Below are 21,199 nucleotides of genomic sequence, written 5' to 3' on the forward strand. Positions count from 1 at the left end.
GCCAAGAAATGCCACTACTTTTACTATTTCACACGCCTGGGCTGAGGTCTTCTTTGTATAGTTAGAGATCTGCCAAGAATAAGTGCTTCCCATGCTCAGATGTTCCTATTTCAAAAAGAGCTTTGTTGTTGGGTGATTCTGTTAATCAAATAAAATTAATGGCTGAAAATCATGCACTTTGTGCCTTCTAAACAAAATCTTGCACTTTTGCAGCGAAATATTGTTACAAATTTCTTCCTGGCATGTGAAATGTAGGTGGAAAATTATAAGTTTCTATAGTCTCTAAACTCTAATGCTTTCTAACTAAACTTAAGCAGTCCACAGTCATGCGTCCACTTGTGTTTGAGTGTTAATCTTGTGCTTGTTCATTGCAATTCTGCAAAGGGAACTTTATCCATCTCTACTCTTATTTCCTGCCGATTATAACTAAAGATCAAGAAATCAATTCCCCAAGTTCAAGATTTTCAGAAATATAGCAGAACATATTACAAAGGTAGAAGTAAATGAAATTGCCACAACTTGAGAAAGAAGAATAATATCACCACCATTAAGTACTACAGGCAATTTATCCATCGTCTCTGTGAAAATATTAACAGAAAGCCCGCCATTTGGGTACGACTCATCAATGATTTTAACCAAGCAGAAGAAATCAGTGCCTTTAGACTTCTTTGGAAAGCCAGTTTGGAGGACCAGACCTATGAGATTCACTTTGTTGTTAATCAAACTCATTTAACTGAATTATTTTTTCAGTTGGGAATGTCCTGAGGTTAAACCAAATATCTCAGAATACATAATTTGCTGCAGAAATTTATACTAATTACTTGGGAGGATATGGGGCTGCTCAAACTTGGCATTCACAGTCAAATTTCCTTTACTCTATCATTAACTTGGTTCAATTCAAACAAACAGTAAGGGATCGGCAAAGACAACTTATATATATTCAAAGAGTTGAAAGAGATGATCATGCAGAGTTCAAGTTAAAATCCTTTTCTTCATTCTCTTTTTATAGTGCTGGATTCCTACTTATTCCTTTTATCTTCTCCATGAAACTGAACAAATAGTTGAGCTTAATATCTGTGATCCATTCACACATAAACATAGGGCTTATTTTATAAAATGCACAGCAACAACAACCTTCTCAAGCCATGAAACAGAATTGAACACAGAGCTACATTTCCCAAGTTCAAATCACACACACCCATATTAGGACTGCAGGATGTACAGATACAATCTGTCTATCTTAAGCTAACAAAATGATTCTAATGAAACACATATTGTACTTCTAACGCAAACACATCATCACTAGTGTTCTATTCCATTTTTACCTAAGCTAATCCTAATTGAAGGAACCTAGGCAGCAACACTTTCCTCATGGAAAATCAACTTGTAAAATGACACGGCTACCTACAGCACCACAAAGACTCAGGATAGCATATTGAATTGAATTTCATACTCACAAGGTAAAGGATTTAATCATCTAAGCTTTCAGAACTAAAGTAGGAGAATCTAAAGGGACTCACATACTCAACACTCAATCTAACAGCCCAGAAGAAACAACAAGAGGCAGTATGTCTAAAGCCATACCAACATTTGAATCCAACACACATAAAACAGAGCTATCGAGAACTCAAGCGATTGACTTTATACCTGTTTTATTGTATTTTAACAACTCAGCAGATTAGGTATCTCAAAGAGTAAGATATATGCATAGTAAACTAACTGGACATGTCTGTTTATAAACACAACAAGTCAAAATAATGTTGCAATCAGCCCATCCCCATAATGTAGTAACACACACAAAAGTGTATAGCAGCAGCATTTCTCATAATCAAGACAATAGTCCATCAAGACAGCAGCCCTGGCCACTGAAATGAAGCAGCTGGCAAGTTTGAAGAGCATTTTGAGCATAGTAGTAAACATAGAAATCACCAGTTTCCCTCAGGTTCCAGCGAAGTCGCTACCAGTTTCAATAGCCAAAGTAGTAACTCAATGAGGTTTGTGGAATCCCCAATTCATGCAAAAGAGGGGGAGAAGAATGAATATTTGTACACAAAGGTTGTAACAAGATACTATAAGATACAATATTATCATTTTTGGGTTTAAATTCTAATGAAAACAAATTAAGGTGACAAAGATTCAAAGTCTCAAAGTTTTAGCGAACTAATAGGCAAATTCAAGAAATGTTCAGGAACGGTTCTAGAGAACACAAGGACTTAGCTCTCACGGTAAACAATCTGGGAAAGCTTAATTTCTTTAAAAGATACTTTAAAGCATAATCTTTTCCAATAACAGGGAAACAACCGATTGAGTCATAGTACCATGTTCATGAAATTCGTAAAAATCTATTGATGCTGTGAAACGACAAGGATTCAATCCTTATAGCTAATTAACCTATGTGTTTTCAACTAAAGAAAGGCAACCCCAAAAGATGTACAGTATACTTCAAAAACCTTCTTTGGCATGGGCCTATCCAAATAATCATGCTTTAATCTTCTTAAACAGATAGCAAGATAATGGCTATTCATAATATTGTCCACCAGTAATATTTTGTTCTCACAGCTTAAAGACATGGTTATATTACACCATCACAATCTAAAGTAAGCTAGGATATGACATAACGACAATGATGTAGTATAAATGAAGTTCAACTAGACAGGATCCCCTTTCTACAGATACTTTACCCTCCATATTTCAAGACACTAAACCAAAATCACATTTACCTCTTCACATGAATATGAAATGGTATTGCCATCAAAGATTGACACTAAGCAATAGACATGGACTTGACATGATAACTAAGGAGAAGCTATTGGATTCAACTATCCTAATCAGACTTAAGAACACTTAAGCACACTTCAAAACAGCCTGTTCTTCAGAACATTTTACTAGATTAGCTTATCTAAAATGGCATGTGCTTAAGAAATTACAAACTGAAATATTTAGGCAGAAACACCTTAACTAGGCAGATTCAGAGTTAGTTATTGTTAACCTTTCAAACATTGTAAAAGAACCTCCACACTAGTTTGTCAAAACAAAGGAAGAAACTGAGAAGGCAACTGAACTATGTTATGCTCAAATTATTAAGGCCTAATTCTTATAGAAAATTTAGATATGACAGCAGAAAGATATGGATTAAAAGTTTTACACTCAAAACTATTTTGGTAGCATGGAATCTGAAAAGACAATTAACATAAGGATGAGACTTAACTGCAACAAAACCTTATGAAACATATATCGATAATATGACAGGTAACAATCTTACAACATACCTTTTATTCCTGCTTTTGCCTGTGGTGAGCTAGCTAAAACATATGAATAGAAAGATTCTAACTCTACAACCCTCCTACTCTTGAGGAAAAGAAAGCATAACCAAGCAAACACATTCTAGAAGCCAAGTCAAGCTATACTCACAAAAATTGATCAACTAACTAACAGAACACAGAACCAAACAGATGGGATACCAGGAGAAAAAACACAAAAACAGAGCTAAAAAGGGGAAAAAAAGATTCGGAAACCAAAAAATTTCCAATGTTTTACTCTTCCAACTATACCATAACAACAGCCAAAGGTCTTAATAAGTCCAATGCCACCATTCACACATAAATTAGGATCACATGAAAGGGAACATAAAGAATCAGACTTCTTATTTGTATAGCAAAACTAAAAGCTAACAACTTGAACAGGTATATTACTATTCATAGCCCGCATTGTAGAGATGTTTTCTACTAACTGATATTCAAAGGGAATAGGAAAATCTTAACATTAATCACATAATCCTACTAATTCAATTTGAGATATAGCAACAGATTTAATTCAAACAGATCCTAATAGGGAAGAAACTAAACTAAATGAATGCAAATAAGATTAAGACGAGGATAAGGACTGCTCATATAATCTTAACAGAGCGTTCCAAAACTAAGCTAACCTATGTTAGAATTCAGAATGCACACAGAATTTAACAAAAAGGAAAATAAAGCGGAGACGAAGAAAAAATTACCTTTTTAACGAGCAGCGACGGGGACGACGAAAAAAAGAAAAGGAAATGATTCCCAAACTTGACATGTCATGATGAGGCTTGGATCCTTCTATCAATATCATGTTACACATAATATGCTTGTTGGTCGTTGGGTTATGAAACCCGTCGACAATTTGGTAGGTTTCCTAATTGTGGAGTCGATACCAAAGACCGACCCACCTAAGGCTTATGCATGCATGACTTAAATAGAATTGGTGGCATAGCTCTATCTTAAGTTTTCTAAGATTTGGCTCACTAGACACAAGGTTCCCGAGCGGACTACTCGAGTGAGAAGGCTACACGGTCCCCGTTACTCGGGCACCCCGCGCATACGCCAACTCTCCTAAAATTTGGATTCTACGAAGAAAATTTGTGAGTGCGCAAAACACACCTCGCGTGTACGTGTGATAGTGTGAGTTTTCCAAAAGTAGAGGAAATATGAACGGAATGCCAATTTAAGGAAAGCAGTAACATATTATTACATAGAAAATTTCACATAATAAAGCAAATACTTGAAAGAACATAAAAGAAACAAACAAGGCAACAATAAAAGCAAGCATAAAGAAACAACCAAACATTCAACAATTTAATTATTAACCTAAGTTTGTTATGGTTAGAACCTAGAACTATCCCCAGTGGAGTCGCCAAGTTGTTATACCCCATTTTAACCGGAGTTAAAGTAGAAGTACAACATATTGGAGATCCTAAATCGCTTTGTTTTAAGGAGTCGACACCTAATTAATTTAACGGTGAATTAGGACACCTAAATGTTAACTAAGGTAAAGCTAACTAAACCTCCGTTAATAGTCTGCTTAATCAGTGTGATTCTAGGTAAGGGTTCTATATTATCCCAAAGGGAAGGGGTTAGGCATCCTCTAGAATCTGTTACTACGGTTGTCCGGCCAAACTTAGGTTAATTAATTAATGCTAAATAGGGTGCTTTGAATTTTAAGAAAAGGGCTAGGAAAGGTTGTTAAGGTTTCAAAGAAAATATAAGGATGCTGCTTAAAATAACATTTAGAGAAAATATAATAATCTGCATAAAAGAAGACTTTAAATAATTTAATCAGAAGAACTGAAACCTGGGGAATTAACTATGATTTCTCCTTTAATTTAACTACCCGTTACTGCTAATATTATCCCCACTAATCCGCTGGGATTCATCTAATGTTAAGAAAGCAAAGCAAGGCAAAGCGTTAGTCCTTCAATACAAAACAAAAATTCATAACAGAGCATAAAATAGAGGAGGAAAGGAATTAAATGGATCGACCCATTTCATGCCAATTGTTGTGCACTTTCATTGCTGTTATGGGCCTCGGCCAAGAATCATTTTGCACAGCTGATGGGGCTGACTCAATAAGAATGTTTTGTTGGGCTTTTTCGGATGCAGCGAAGTGAGGCGCGGGGTCTCCGATTCACACTCGAATATTATCAAATCCGAGATTGCGTTGCTCGGATTCACAACGACAACAAGGCAAAAAAATGCAAATTGGATCTAGTATTTTGACCCGATATTAGAACAAGATTTCGGTTGCTAAGGAAACTGATTTTTAATTGGATTTTCAGGTCGCTCATGAGCTCAAGAGATTCGAAGGTTTTCAGATTCTTGTTTTCTATTTCCAGGGATCTTCACTGCCAACCTCAAAAAAAAAATCCCTCTTAAACGACGCAGCTAGCAACTATTTATAGGGTTTTTTCTCGTGAGGAAGGGAGAGAATAACGGGGGACAGAGGGAATAGGGGTGGCAGTGAGCGTGGGGAACAGGGTATGGTGGAGGTGTGGGAGAGAGAAGTAGTGGGGTGGCAGTGGGCGTGCGATGAGGGAGAAAAAAGGGAGAGAAGAGAGATGAAGAGGGGGAGGGGCGGCGGCTGAAAAGGAAAAGGAACAAGGAACCATTAGGGTTCCTTGTTAAATGAAAAGGGCGGGTCGGGTATAATTTAGGATGAGCTGGATCAGTTTATTTTGGACTGGGTATTAAATGAATGGGCTAGTGCGATAAAACATGGACTGGTCTAAAAAATTGGGATCAAAATATGGGCTGGTCAAAAAATGTTTATGAGTTGATTGGGCTACTACATTTAAATAAAAGACTAATTTGAATTACTTAATATAAAATGTGGAATTACTAATACTCGGATAATAAATTATATGCCGTCATAATAGCAGTGCAATAATATTTGAAATTCAACAGTAAGTAAATGATGTTATCTAATTATGCGAAGATAAATGCGATGCGTGTGCGTAAGATGGTAAAAAATGTTGAAATGATAATTATGATAATACTAGTAATAATAATAATAGTAACAAAATAATAATAATAATAATAATAATGGTGGTAATGACGGTAGTAAAAATAATGACAGGATAATGAAATGCCGGTATTAATAAAAGCTAATTATAGTAAAAATGCAAATAATTATTTTTTAAAGTTGCCAAAATATTAAAAGCGAAAAATAGGTATTTTGGAGGAAAGGTGGGACAAAATTGGGTGTCAACACATAGAATGATTGGTGCTCGGTGGTTAGCCCCGGGGACCCGTTGCGGCCCCTAGTCGGGTCGTGACACAAATCAAATTTTAAAATTACTTATGTCTTCCAGTTAAATCGTACTCCCCCTGTTTCAATTTATATGACACTTTTCGTTTCCCGAAATTTAAACTGCATAAACGTTGACCAACATTTTAAGATATACTTTTTCACCAAATTGATATGAGAAAAGTTACAAATTATACAGTATTACTTTTCATGTAATTTTCAAAAATATAAATTTTAATCTTAAATTAATATTAAGTTAATCTAATGCAATTTAGTCAAATTGACTTTCGAAAAGTGAAAGTGCCACATAAATTGAGAGGAGAGAGTAATAATTAGGGAAAATAACACTCTATGGCATTTCGGGTAAAGTATTTACCCGAAATGGCCATAGTTTTATTTTTACATTTTGTTGCCTTCATCCCCTTTTTTTAAAATAATAATAATTACTCGAGATAGCCACCCCCCTTCCCCCGCACATCAAACTCCAAGATGCTATTTTTTCTTCCAAATCTCTTTCTAATGTTAGTGGTTCTTTAAGGGTAAGGTGTGTATAAAACACATACATTATGTTACACTTTTAACACTGTATAAATACTATATAACACTGCATAAGTGTGTATAAACAACTCTTATACGTTATTATATATTTTTATACAAGGTTTATACATTGTGTGTAGTAGGTGTATAAAGTTATATATTGTTGTATAAAGTTGTACATTGTTGTATAATGCTGTACATATAAGTCGCAGCCATAATTTGTTGGGTGATAGGTTTTGTAATCTAAAAATATGGCTACGCAAATGTAATTTTGTGTGCTAAATTGTACATTACTGAAATTTCCCCTAATAATCATTGTTTTAAAAGGCAATGTCAGGACTCGCCCCGAGGCTCGCCTCGGGGCAGGGCAGTGGCAAAACGCCCTGGGGCTAACGTGTGGGGCTTAGTTCCTATGAGGCTTACACCCTAAGCGTCTATTGAAGATTGGGTGTAGCTCATATAACAAGTCATAGTATTGGATATTTATTATTTGAGAACGTCGTGAGGGTGAATATCACTTATATAAAAAAAAAAAAACACATAGCGGAATTGTAGATTTTCACTTGTAATTGGTCTTAAGTCATATGTATCAGAATTATCATATAATTTTATTTTTTGTTCATGAAGAAGTTATGTTTTAATTGTAATATTGATAAATTTTATTGATTATTTGCTTATAGGGAGATAAAATGAATAGTATGATAGTAATAGTGTTTTAAGAAACTGTGTTTTTTTCCGTGTATGAAAGTTAAAATGTTAGAATTGTTTTGCATTTCATAATAGCTTTTATTTCATTGTATTGTTTATACTTGTAAAATTATGTTATATATAATTACAAGTTATAAGCGGTGTATAATGGATTGCTTTGATCATTTTTTTGTGAGAATCAAACGCGCTCTCTCTCTCTCTCACACACACATATACATATATACATACATACATACGTACGTACATAAATATATATGTGTGTGTGTGTGTATGTATGTATTTTTCATTTATTTACAATTTTTTTATTTTATTATGTAATTTTACCTATTTAAAATATTTATTATAATTATATTATTTTAAGAAATACTAAAAATTAAATACCCATGGGGCTTACGCCCCGTGCCTCGAGGCTTACGCCTCATCGAGGCGTATGTAAAACGCTCCGCCTTACGCTCTCGTCTTTTAAAACACTGCTAATAATTATGTAATGACGTAGATATGACGTATACTTGTAGTAAAACAATCCCCTCAAACATATAAAAGGATTTAGATACTTAAAATATATGAAAACTTGAGCACATCCTCCTAGTTTCAATTGGAAAACAAATCAGCAACTAAACCAAGACGAATGGGATAAATCAATCACAATTTATAAATCAAAAGATAATTAGTGCTTCTTATTGAAATATATTTTGATATTAAGTACAAATGTAAATAGAACTCAAAGGGCCTTTTTGATAAACGTGACAGTCCATTACAAGTTACAACTAATAATAAAGCTCAAGATTTTCCGTTACTAACTGAAAATTTAGTAACTGTGAATTTCTTTTAACTTCACAGTGTTCAAATCCTCTGTTTATTAATGATTTTATCTTTTGTTATATTAGGCATCTACAGGAAAATGGTGAATGATACAATCATTATCGAAGAAGTTGATGCTGATGAAAAACCGTTCTCTAAAACGGAATAGCGAAGAAAGATACAAGAACAAATTATGGTTGTTATTTTTACACTTTCTAATTGTGACGCTATTAAAAAGAGTAAGTATTAAGAAATTCAATAAATATTTATAAAGATTAATTTGGAGTGAATCGAGGTATTATTGTATGTAGGGGCAGAGGGGCTCAAGGGGTTTATTTGAATCCCATCCGTCGAAGATTACATCGTATATATATAAGGTCAGAACTCATCGAAAATGTCACTGACGAGCCAAATTTCGATCCATAAAAAATTAGCGATTTTCTAGTAATATATGAATTCACTTTTTCCGTATATTTATTTTTTTATATTTTGAATCTCCCTACCAAAAGTTTTGTGCTCCTCCACTTGTAAAAATACATAAACTTTTGCAGCATCGAATAATAAAAAAAAAATGGAGGCCTAATGCAAAAGCTTTACTAGCCTCCTCCTGTGGCGGTGAAGATATTTCCTTAACTATTATGAGTCATGTCGATCGTACATCACTTTATTCGATATAATCCCTTTCATGCACTATAATATTAATTTATTACACAACACAACATTTAGAATACACTATGGGTCCTGCAATAATGCTTAAAATATCATTATCTAAATCATAACTGATTATCGCCATTCTCGGTAGGTCACAACATAAATCATATGGGTCCTGCAATAATGCTTAGAGTGTCAATTGCATAAACATATACCTTTCCATATATCTGTTCATTGCAATTAATAATGTCCTCCTTTCAACATGGAATGTTTGACTTTGTCAGATGTTTTGGCTATAATCCTTTCGTCAAAGAATTTGCCATCACAAAAGTGGTGTTAATATATTCAATTGACACTTTATATTTCTTTAGCAATAACCACAATTAAATGATTAGATTTTCTATAAGTGAGCACATATATACTCATTCTTCTTTTGTTGGGATCATGACACTCGTGTGACCGTTTTTATAATGCGAAGATAAACAAAAACATAATAAAAACTTTTCGACTAATACTTCCTCGTATACATAATACACTTCTTATTATCACACCATAGTCCATTCATTAATACTTAAAATAAAGACGACACAATAACATACGATACATCAAGACATGTTTACAATACAAACATTTGTTGACAATTTGCAACATACAGAGCCGAAGCAATTGCAAATCACCTTATTTATTATTAAACGACACATAACACATCATTATTAATACCTTAATTACGCGAAAATACGTAATTAAGAAGCAACACAAATACGGACTTTCTGTTTTGGAAAATAACGGCATGTCGCGCAAATAATACCATCTGAGCAATCATTGTTTGTTTTACATGATCTCCGGCAAGTGAGTCCTGGAAAAAGAACTTGTTCCATGATAGCCACATCCAAAGGCAAGTCACGTACAGCCATAACCATCATGTTTGGTGATCCTGAATATTTGGCTGTAATTATATATAACAAAAAAATATTAAGTCAGGTAATTAAATAAAAATTTGACATGTATAATCATACGTTGTTGAAGACATAATTGAGTATTAATATGTTGAAAAATTATTATTGGATCAAGTCAATCCATAAGGGGTGCTTATTAGCCCGTTACTCTATTAGCTGGACCTCCTCCTAAAACCCTATTTAAGATATAAATACCCCATAGTGGTATCAAAGAAACGGGATGCTTTTCATTAAGAGATGACCACCTTATGAAGAGAATTCTTTGCATCTTCTAGAGGATGTATATTTAGTCGTGTAAATCAAGGAATTCTCTCGTTTCATGATAATTCCTACCGACCAGTGTTGAAAGAGATCTGCTTCCTCATGGAGAAACTCGTGAGTCTCCACCTAAACTAGTATTTACATGAAATATTACAAAATAACTCGTAAGTCTCCACCTAAACTAGCTAGTTATTTACATTGAAATATTACAAAATAAAAAGTGTGCGCTCTCTAATAACTAAAGCCTTTAGATTAGATAGTCACACATATTTCAACATTGCATCCAAGCAGAGGTTATCGGGGTTCGAGTATTACTGTCACTCATTATTGAAAATAAAGAACTCCACGTGTTTGGTCCATTGAAAAGAATCAGACCCGCACGTGAAGACACAACTGAGTAATTAACTAAAATGTTATGTTCTTTCTAACAACTGTTTAATCCGATATGTATATATATGTGTGTATGTGTAGCTAACATGATTCTTTTGTATAGCCATTAGCTAATCCGCCATCAAATAAGATATTAGCAGTGAAATTTTACTGTTTACTGTGTTTAGTAAAAGAACTGATCGTCTCTAATACTGGTTATTATGTAGTGTGTATAAATAAGTATGCATACTCACCAATTGTGGCGACCCAGCAAAGGAGCATGAAAACAGCTAACTGCTTTTGAAAAGAAGCCATTCTTCTATAAAAAGTATATTGATGAGATTTTAGAAAATTGCTTTGTGTGCTACAAGAGTGCAAAAGAGGTAGAATTTATACTCAATGAAGGAGCTAGCTTTGTTTCAATAAAAAATAAAAAGTGGTACACGAGAATTGCATGTATCAATAGTTGAATTATTTACATATTTATTAGGAGGGGCCATATTATTTATTTGTTTCTATAAATGTATATTTGTGCAATGTTTATTGGTTTATAGGTTGACTATGGTTGATCTTGGACTGTTTAATTAGGTATGTAATTAATAGTCTATGGGTGCTATATATTGACGTGATAGCATATCATGTAGATTAAGGGTGTGTTTGGTAGGGAGGAAAATATTTTTTGAGAAATGCTTTCCAATTTTTTCATGTTTGATTGGTTAAAATATTTCTGAGAATGTTTTTTTAGGAAAATAAATTTTTTTAAAATCAAGAAAATGACTTTGCTAATAAGAATAGGAAAAATATGTTTCATAAGTATATTTATCTCCTTCCCGTCCCAAATACCCCAACCCAACCCCCGCCTACCACCTTCCTCCCCCACCTCCTCCATTTTTGCTTAGATTAATATTATATAAATACTCTTGAAACATATCTTTTGACTACCTAATTAAACACTAAAAGAAATAACTCAGAGCATCTCTTATTTTCTGGGAAAACGCATTTTTCTTTCTGCCAAACACATGTACAAGTTAGGATTGTGAAGATTAAATTACATAATTTTCCTCGCGATTCTTTAAATATAGATTCCATTATCGTTTTACTTCAAACAAATAGTAATAGTGTTATACGAAAATGTGATGGAGAGTTAGAATATAATATGATCTTTTAAATTATCCCCAATTATAAATGTTCTTCTGCCTTTGACCAAATGTCTTGGTTTTGAGCTTTGACTTTTGAGAATGATGTCCACTTTGGTAAAATCGGCAACAATGAATTTCCACGAAGCAATTTGATTCAGTTGGTTCAATGGTAAAAAAAAAAAAAAAAAAAAACTATATTGCGATGTGAGTGCATACCATGTCCTGGATATGGTTTTTAATTTTGTAAAAACATTTGGAGCCAGTCGCATATTAACCCATGAGTTTATGAGAATCCATAGGGATTGAAATTCATAAATTTTAAATTCTGAATCTACTTATGTCCGGAGCAATATTATCATAATGTTCATCACCCTAATTAAACACGGGCACGAATGCATAAGATGGAATTATACATAATTATTGAGCAAATCATTTGGTTTCTTTCGAATAGAACATGGTTCACTCACTTTCTTTCTCCTTTATTTATCTAAGAAGTCAAAACTAAAAATAAGAAAATATTTTTTGTTAGTAAAACTAAAGTTCAGAACATAGCAGTCTTTCCTACATTACATTCCTTAAGGTAGAACTCTTCTGAACACGCGGAATGCTTTGTGCTCCGAGCTATTTTTTTTAAACAGTCTTTTTTTGTTGTTGAAAAGATCAGCCAATTTGCCAGAATAACAAACTTAGAATGCATGATAGATTTCGAACATGGAAATACATATCTAACAATATAATAAGATAAGGTGAACTATTAGCACAATGAAAATAATTTGACCAAAATGAAGCATTATACGGTCAGACCTCACTATAATAACACCTCTCTATAATAGTCAAGTTTTTTTAGGAATCATTTTGTTATATTGTATTTTATCTCTATATAACAACATTTTACCTATAACAGCAACAACTATATTTATAGCAATACGTTTTTGGTAAAATTATCTCCTATAACAACTATCTTTTTTTTTTTTTGATAATATAATAGTAATTAACCATCTTTATATAAATAGAATCTCTAAGATTACCAATAATAATCTTGAGATTTTAATCAAACATTTTGATACTTTATTACATTATTTATGACAAAAATATTATATTATATGAATATATATTATTATCATTAAAAGATTTCCTTATAATAGACATTCACTTTAACAACCCAAAAATTTCGAAACCAAACTGTATATCATTTTTACTTCTTAACTTAATAATTATTGGGACCCAACAAATCAATTATGCATATGTGGGCGTGACGAATGGGGAACAACTCACCTAAATGCTACCGACAAAATCTTTTTGTTTTTTTTGCCCTTTTGTGGTAGAACCAACAAAATCATATTTTTCTACTATTAATAAGCATGGGTTGGTCGGGTGTGGGCTCCTATGAAAAAAATATATATATATATTTTGGCTCCATATTAAACCGCTCATAATTAAAAGAAAAATTACACGTCTCATTTTAAACATCAATCAGTATTAAAAAAAAATGGACTCTATATTAATAAAATTAAGTAATATTTAAAAAAAAGTGAATCTCATATTAAAAAAATAAACAATATTATAAAAAATATGGGCCCCATAAACACCATGTGTATTCATAGCAAACACTGATATAATAAAGTTTTAAATACGGAACACAAACTATAATGCTATATTAACCGTGTTTCGAACATAGTTTTTCATATTGACAAAATCAAGCAATATATATAAAAAAAAGTGAATCTCATATTAAAAAAAATAAACAGTGTAAAAAAAAGTGCAGACTTTGTATTCTTATCAAACACTAATATAATAAAGTTTTAGATACGGAGCACAAATTGATATAATTGTAAATATCAATCATGTTTTTAACAAAATATATCTATACATATATAGTGCAAACTAATAATGTCCAAAAGGACGGGCCCCATACTAAACAACACGAGGGAATATAAAAAAAATTAAAAAAAGACCCATGCTTCATCGTCCATTGCCACATGCGCATCAACCCATTAGTGGGAGCATGAAATTATTGTACAACAACATACTTAAAATACTCATATATTAAAATAAGATAGGATTTAATTACTTTTTCATTTTTTCTTACTCTAATAAATGTGAAAAAAATTGTGGGCCCCATATTAAACACCATGCGTATTCGTAGCAAACACTAATATAATAAAGTTTTAAAAACGGAGCACAAACTATAATGTTATATTAATCGTGTTTTGAACATAATATCCCATATTGACAAAATCAAGCAATATATTAAAAAAAAGTTAATTGCATATTAAAAAAAAAAACAATGTCAAAAACAAAATTACAGACTTTGTATTCTTAGCAAACACTAATATAATAAAGTTTTAGATACGGAACTCAAATTATAATGTTATATCAATCGTGTTTTGAACATAGTGTGTGTGTGTATATATATATATATATATATATATATATATATATATATATATATATATATACACACACCATTTTTGATAACGTCCAAATACACTCCTCAAAGAGAAAGTGTACACGGTCGTATGCAATATATTTACCCAATTATGAGTCGGGGTCGATCCCACAGGGAACAATGTGCTAGGCGATTAAGAAAGTAAGGAACTTTCACCAACTAAGCTAAAGCCAAACGATAAATAATATTTTGGGTTTTTGAGAAATATTATGACTAATGCGGAAATGTAAACTAACCTAGAAAGCAAGTAAAATGATCAATGGCCACAAGTACGGATAATAGGAGATTACACTCAAGTAACGATCCAACGTATTTTACGATTTTACAACTAAGAGCAGGTTTGTGTTGATAGATAATGATATCTAAAATCTCATTGAAAGTCTTCCAACCAAATCAATGAATTTCACTCTAAGTTTTTCCAAGCCTTAGAGTGTGATATTAGGTACAATCAATTTAACCTCAAGTAAATATCCTCTTCCGAGCTCAAGTTATTAGATGAGTTTAATGAGCCAAATTCTTGTTAATTAATCTTTCCCAACCTAGATTTCCTTTTCCAAGCTCAATCTAAGTAAATGGGTGAGTCCTAGGGTTAGCTAATCCCTTTGGAAACATTCAAGAACGAGATTAATTAAATCAACAAAGACCCACTTCAATAGCAATAAGAAGCATTCAATACATAAGCATAACAAGAGTTTCAAACCAAACTTTAATCAAGAATACTTTCATAAACGATATTCAAGTTATGGAATAGAAAGATACACACTTAGATATACAATACAAGGCAAGGAATTAAAGAAATGAATTAAAGGTTTAAGAAATACTCAACCAAATTTTCAAATCTTTAACCCCAAAGTGTGGTGTAAAAACTAGTCTCCAAACTTGATGAAAAACTGCCAAAGCTAATCTATTACAAACCCTAAAAGAGTATTTATATTATTCCAAAAACGGGAACAAAATCTGGACCAAAATACCCTCTTGCACAACATGCTGCACCACATGCTATTCGCATGTTCAACATGCTAATCGCATGTGGTGCCAAAACCGTAGCATGTGGTGACAATTTTCTCTGTCACCACATGCTGCGCCATATACTGCACTCTGCGAGTAGCATATGGTGCCATTTTCACTGGCAGCAGATGCTGCAGCAAATGCTGCTAGCATGTTCAACATGCTGCACCACATGCTATTAGCATGCTATTAGCATGTGGTGCAAAAAACGTTGATTTGTTCTATTTTTGCTCTATTTTGGTCCGTTTTGCTCCGTTTTGCTCTTCAGGCATCTTTTCCTACAAAACAACATAAAAACACAAAAAGTAACAACAAAAGTGCTTAAGGAGTCACAAAAGCTTAAGGAATTAGCGCCGAATATCGCGTAATTTCACGACTCATCAACACACACACACACTATGTTCAAAATACGATTAATATGACATTTTAGTTTGTGCTCCGTATCTAAACTTTATTTTATTTGTGTTTGCTACGAAAATTTATTAATACTTTTTAAAAGAGAAGACTTGTTTAAAAGAAAATTATTTTCCTCTCTTTGAGATAAAATAATAGCAATATTTAAGCATCAATTGATATTTTCAATTTAATTCGATTAATTTAAAAGTGTAAAATACTTATTATTTTTTATCAAATTTTGATTTGGATAATTTTAATTCACATTATTAAATTAATTTTACATGTTTGAAACGAAACAAAATAGAAATTAATTTTCTATTTAAACGAAGAAATTCTATTTTTAAAAGTTTTAGTAAATATTTTCGGTTTAACTCATTTTACTTGTCACGTTGTCTTTTGCATGATTTGTTAAGGAAACATGGACTAGAATTATAATTTGACTAATTTATCTTATTCATTATTTGAACATCATTTGATATTAATCTCTTTTCACATTTATTAGAGTAAGAATAAAAATAAAAAAAATAATTAAATGGTATCTTATCTATCTATATATATATATATATATATATATTAAGTATATTTATTTAGTAAACATAATAAATAAATGACATGGCGGAATAGCAAAATACCGCAGTTAAGTATTTTGAAGAAAAGTAATAATATGAGGTCAATGTTTTTTACTGTGCAATAATTTCATTTGCTCTCACTAATGGGTTATTATTATACAAGTGGCAATGAATCCACTATTATTGACTTGATGGGGATACTTTGGGAATTACATGAATATTGTTTGATTTTTTAGTATATGGGGTGAATAGTTTTTTTTTTTTTTACGTTGCCTTTTTTTTTTAATATGGGTCCATTTTTTTCATGAGTATTTTAAGTATGTTACTGTACAATAATTTCATTTGAACCCACAAATGGGTTGATACGCATGTGGCATCATTATTGATTTAATTATTTAATTTTCTAAGCATTTGTTTTTTAACATTGTTTGTTTTATTAATATGGGATTCACTTTTTTTAATATTGCTTGATTCTGTTAATATGTGGTCCTTTTTTTTCCCGTGAGTTTGAATGTGGTGAGTTTCACTTTTTTTCTTCCTTTTTTTATTGCTCGATGTTGTTTAGTATGGGGCCCAACCTTTTGGACATTATTAGTTTGCACTATTTTTATGCATATAATATATATATATATATACACACACACACATACACACACACACACACACACACACACACACACACACTATGTTCAAAACACGATTGATATAACATTATAATTTATGCTCCGTATTTAAAACATTATTATGTTAGTGTTTGCTAAGAATACAAAGTCTGCACTTTTGTTTTTGACATTGTTTTTTTTAATATGGGATTAACTTTTTTTGTTTTTTAATATATTGCTTGATTTTGTCAATATGAGACACTATGTTTAAAACACGATTAATATAACATTATAGTTTGTACTCTGTATTTAAAACTTTATTATATTAGTGTTTGTTACGAATACACATGGTGTTTAATATGGGGCCCACAATTTTTTTCACATTTATTAGAGTAAGGAAAAAATGAAAAAGTAATTAAATTCTATCTTATTTTAATATATGAGTATTTTAAGTATGTTGTTGTACAATAATTTCATTTGCTCCCATTTATGGGTTGATACGCATGTGACAATGAGTCTATTATTATTGATTTAATTGTTTGATTTTATTAACATTGTTTGTTTTAATAATATAAGATTCACTTTTTTTTCTTTTCTAATATTGCTTGGTTCTATTAATATAGGGCTCACTTTTTTGTTCCCATGAGTTTGGATGTGGTGAGTTCCACTTTTTTTTCTTTTTTTTTAATTGCTCGGTGCTATTTAGTATGGGGCCCACCTTTTTTAAGGAACAATGGATGATGAAGCATGAGTTTAGCTTTATATAGTTGTTTTTTATATTCCCTGGTGTTGTTAGTATGGGGTCCGCCCTTTTGGACATTATTAGTTTACACTATATATATATATATATATATAGATATATTTTGTTCAAAACATGATTGATATAACATTGTAATTTGTGCTCCGTATCTAAAATTTTATTATATTAGTGTTTGTTAAGAGTACAAACTCTGCACTTTTGTTTACACGATTTATTTTATTTAATATGGGATCCACTTTTTATATATATATATATATATATATATATATATATATATATATATATATATATATATATATATTGCTTGATTTTGTCAATATGGGAAACTATGTTCAAAACACGATTAATATAACATTATAGTTTGTGCTCCATATTTAAAACTTTATTATATCAGTGTTTGCTATGGATTCACATGGTGTTTAATATGGGGCCCACGTTTTTTTATAATATTGTCTATTTTTTTAATATGAGATTTACTTTTTTTTTAATATTGCTTAATTTTATTAATATGGGTCCACTTTTTTTTTAATACTGGTTTAATATGGGGCCTATAATTTTTTTTAATATTAGTTGTTATTTAATATATATGGGGCTCACAATTTTTTTTTTTTTTTTAATTATGGGTTGTTTAATATGGGGCCAAAATATTTTTTTTTTCATGGGGGAGCCCCACAACGGATGACGAAAAGGGAGCCCCAGCCCATGCTTCTTAATAGTAGAAATATTATATGCATAAAAATAGTGCAAACTAATAATGTCCAAAAGGTTGGGCCCCATACTAAACAACACCGAGCAATCAAAAAAAGAAAGAAAAAAAGTGAAACTCACCACATCCAAACTGACGGGAAAAAAAGGAAACCCCATATTAACAGAATCAAGTAATATTAAAAAAAAAAAGTGAATCCCATATTAATAAAACAAACAACGTTAAAAAACAAATGCTTAGAAAATCAAACAATTAAATCAATGATGATGTCACATGCGTATCAACCCATTTGTGGGTGTAAATGGACCCATATTAAAATATTCATGAAAAAAAAATGGACCCATATTAAAAAAAAAAAAGGCAACGTCAAAAAAAAAAAAAACCGTTCACCCCATATACTAAAAGATCAAACAATATTCATGTAATCCCCAAAGTATCCCCATCAGGTCAATAATAGTGGATTCATTGCCACATGTATATAACCCATTAGTGAGAGCAAATGAAATTATTGCACAGTAAAAAACATTGACCTCATATTATTACTTTTCTTCAAAATATTTAATTGCAGAATTTGCTATTCCGCCATGTCATTTATTTATTATGTTTACTAAAATAAATATACTTAAAATATATATATATATTTAAAAAATAAGATACAATTTAATTACTTTTTTATTTTTATTCTTACTCTAATAAATGTGAAAAGAGATTAATATCTAATGAAGATCAAATAATGAATAAGATAAATTAGTCAAATTATAATTCTAATTCACGTTTTTTAAAAAATTATGCAAAAGACAACATGACAAGTAAAATGAGTTAAACCGAAAATATTTACTAAAAAATTAATAAATAGCATTTCTTCGTTTAAATAGAAAATTAATTTCTATTTTTTTCGTTTCAAACATGTAAAATTAATTTAATAATGTGAATTAAAATTATCCAAATCAAAATTTGTTAAAAAATAATAAGTATTTTACACTTTTAAATTAATCGAATTAAAATTGAAAATATCAACCGATGCTTAAATATTGCTATTATTTTATCTCAAAGAGAGAAAAATAATTTTATTTTAAACAAGTCTTCTCTTTTAAAAAGTATTAATAAGTTTTCGTAGAAAATACAAATAAAATAAGTTTTAGATATGCAGCACAAACTAAAATGTTATATTAATCGTATTTTGAATATAGTATATATATATATATATATATATATATATATATATATATATATATATGTTATTTAAACATAACTACATATACATAGATACACTATAATCCGAAGTGTTGGGTCCGTGCGCAACACGGGCATAAGCCATCTAGTTATACATATGTGGACCAATTGACGACATCCAAATTCTAACAAAAATGGAGAAGCTTCTCGCAAATTATGATTGAAAGGATGCTTATTGGGTTGATTTTAGAAATGATTTTAGATTTGAAGTTTAAATTATTGTTAGAATTCTTAATATATGTGTTAGTATATGGGTGCCTTTTAACCGCCAAAAGACTTGTAGTGGGATAGATATGATTTATTCATGTTTAATTATTAGAGATCTCGGATTTAAGATTTGAATATAAAAAAAAAAAATTGATAGAAAGTATTTTCCCCTTAAATGACCTCAATGCATATACTGGATGTGATGGCTAAATATTCAGCCTAATTTTGAGTTGACAATCAAAGTTTAGTCATGGTCTCAAATGTGAAAATGTTATCGACGAGCCAAATAGACAGATTTCATAGGAAATTATGGATTGTCCGTTAGTATATGTATCTGTTTGACTTACTTCCGTGTGCTTACTTTTATATGTTTTGAATCTCCTTACTGAAAAATTTTCCCTGCCACTAATTGTAATAACCCATAAACTTCAAATCTTGAATTCGTATCTACTTAATTTTATAAGTTTTCTATTGATCAGTAACTAGTGATAATTGAACACGCTTCGCTCGATAAGTAAAAAAATTTAGTGAAATTTTTAATCAGTCCTCCGATAAATTTAGTCAATATAGAAGTAGAGTTTGATTTCATCTATTTAGAGCCTGTTTGGATGGGCTTATGCCTATAAGCTGCAAACAACTTATAAGCTAAAAAAAATAAGTTGAGATAGTCTTAACTTTTTTTTTTTTTGGCTTATAAGCTGTTTTCAGCTTATAAGTTGCTTTAGATAAGTTTAGTCAAATAGGCGCAATTATTTTGTTGAGCTTATTTTAAGCACAAAATGACTTTAAGCTGATCAGTCAAACACTCAAAAAAAACTGAAAACAGCTTATAAGCAACTTATAAGTCAATCCAAACGGGCTCTTACATCATCATCATCATCATCATCATCATCATCATCATCATCATCATAATAATAATAATAATAGTAATAATAATAATAAAAAAAATTTTGACTAAATCACAAGTATAAATATTTTTTGAGATTAACTTGGACCTCGTCATATTGTCCATTTTGGGAAAAGAGTGAATAACTACAATAAATATCATTATACATAAATCAAGAGCTAACTAAGAATATGAAAAAAGAAATAATTAAAATAATAAATAATGTCAGAGCTCCCATTTCAGGTCTATACTACGAGTTTGGGGACTTAGAAATAGAAAACTATAAATATACCTCTTTTAATTAACGTAATGTGACAGTTACAGTGTGAACCTCTTTCACTTTAATTTTATTGGGCAATTATAATGTAAATGCTTTAAATACGAGAGATAAAAACTAAAACTAAAATAAAAT

At 31.0% G+C, this 21,199-nt stretch overlaps 1 long non-coding RNA gene across 1 annotated transcript; it reads right to left on the bottom strand.

Annotated features, from left to right (window-relative positions):
• Nucleotides 1–9,737: 9,737 nt before the first annotated feature.
• Nucleotides 9,738–11,281, bottom strand: LOC132619279 (uncharacterized). The gene is made up of 2 exons (XR_009574652.1): nucleotides 11,087–11,281; nucleotides 9,738–10,192 (listed from the first exon to the last, which is right to left on the bottom strand). It is a non-coding gene; the product is annotated as an uncharacterized LOC132619279 (long non-coding RNA).
• Nucleotides 11,282–21,199: the final 9,918 nt, after the last annotated feature.

Source organism: Lycium barbarum, chromosome 11 (genome assembly GCF_019175385.1).
Source record: "Lycium barbarum isolate Lr01 chromosome 11, ASM1917538v2, whole genome shotgun sequence".
In the NCBI taxonomy this organism is placed as follows: Eukaryota; Viridiplantae; Streptophyta; class Magnoliopsida; order Solanales; family Solanaceae; genus Lycium; species Lycium barbarum.